The 1,615-nt window shown below is 49.2% G+C and overlaps 1 non-coding gene across 1 annotated transcript; it reads right to left on the bottom strand.

The window, feature by feature from the left end:
• Positions 1–1,011: 1,011 nt before the first annotated feature.
• Positions 1,012–1,084, bottom strand: Trnaa-agc (transfer RNA alanine (anticodon AGC)). The gene has a single exon. It is a non-coding gene; the product is annotated as a tRNA-Ala (tRNA).
• Between the last annotated feature and the right edge of the window lie 531 nt (positions 1,085–1,615).

The raw sequence follows: 1,615 nt of genomic DNA, 5'->3' as shown, positions 1-1,615 counted from the left end.
TTTCTCCCAAATAATGCGTACGCTGCTGACCACCCTGGATCAATTCCACGGCCAATGCGTTCGGAATTGTTGGTTTCCGTTTGCGTGCGCGTGTGCTTTTTTTTCGCTTTTCCCAAAAGGTATTCTGTACACCCTAAAGCTATGTTTACTTGTACACAGCACAGGGAAACTGTTCAAAGGAGGAGCGGGCACGGTTGTTTACCATGGGGATGGGTCCTTCCCTGTCTGTCTGGAAGTTTGTCTGCACTGGACGGCGTCGACTGTCCCCCGCTCGCTGCCATCCTGCTCCCATATTGGGAGCATCGGTTTTGGGAGCAAAGCCGCGAAAGGATGCACGCACGACCGAGACCCGCCCGTTGTATGGCGGGCACGATGCGTCTCGCGCCAGAGCGATACGGTGGTCGCCGCCAAAAGCAGACACAGCAATGCAACTAACCAGGCGATTGCAGCGGAAGCAGCAGCAACTCGGAAGCAAATCCTTTGATGTGGTTTTACAGATGGGTGCCTCTTTTTAATTGTATGGAAAATTGTATCGCGCGGACGGGCGATACCGAAAAGAGGGACGCCGTGTAGGTGTGTTGGAGGAATGGAAGGGATAGCGTATTTCGTGTCCAGAAAGGACGTGCGTGTTTTCAACGGATGATGGATGTACTGTTTGCCGAAATTGTTGAAAAGGGATTAAGTTAAAAAGTTGTCCATTGGTGAGAGCTTTTCAGGGGTAGGAAACCATGCAATGGACACCATTTGGAATGTTTATAACAGATGAGAACGGAAAGAGGTAATGCAGGTAATTCAGGTAAATTGCTAAATGTAATTTTAGCTTAATTTCATTGATTGTTTATGAGTTTGCGACTATATTTGCACCATGATTGCCATTACAGAGTTGCACACATTGCTTCGGAACTTTAGCCGTAATTTTCGTATCAGTCTGAGAGTGAAGTCTTTTACATCGTTTATCCTTTGAAAACGTGAACAGTGTACTTCCGAAAAAAATCCTTTAAAAAGAGTTTTTGGAGATGCCGGGTATCGATCCCGGTACCTCTCACATGCTAAGCGAGCGCTCTACCATCTGAGCTACACCCCCTGGTGATACTGTGGTGTCCACCAGCGTTTCAAAAGCCACCCAGCTGACCTACATTTTAGAAACGCGATCGATCGTATTTTTATGCTAACCCCACCATAACAGACTGCAAGGCGTAACGGTGCAGCAGCGCCCCACCCAAACGCGCAGAAGGAGATATCAAGGGTGGGAGAATCGAACGCTGCGACACCGAGCGGGAAAGGGCAATGGACGCCCGGTTGGAAAGCTGTAACCGATCGCCGTCGTTAAGATCGATCGCCGTTCGGTCAAACCGCAAGAATGTACCCATACACAGCCACACGTACACACTCGTCTTTAACACGATGGAGTGCGAATCATTGCCCGCAGCAGTGCTCACCGTTGTCCTCCAACAGTTCCATACATCATCGATCAGAGAGCGAGTACACTTCGGCCTGTTTCTGCTTAGCCTGCGCTAGATAAATCAGCTCGCTTAAGAAAATATCTGATTTGTTGGGGCTTTCGATCTCAGAAAAGCCACCACGCTGCCGTCCCCAAGCTGGACCTGGAAGTCAA

This window comes from Anopheles coluzzii, chromosome 2 (assembly GCF_943734685.1).
Source record: "Anopheles coluzzii chromosome 2, AcolN3, whole genome shotgun sequence".
NCBI lineage: Eukaryota > Metazoa > Arthropoda > Insecta > Diptera > Culicidae > Anopheles > Anopheles coluzzii.
This window is presented reverse-complemented; position numbering and strand designations above follow the sequence as displayed.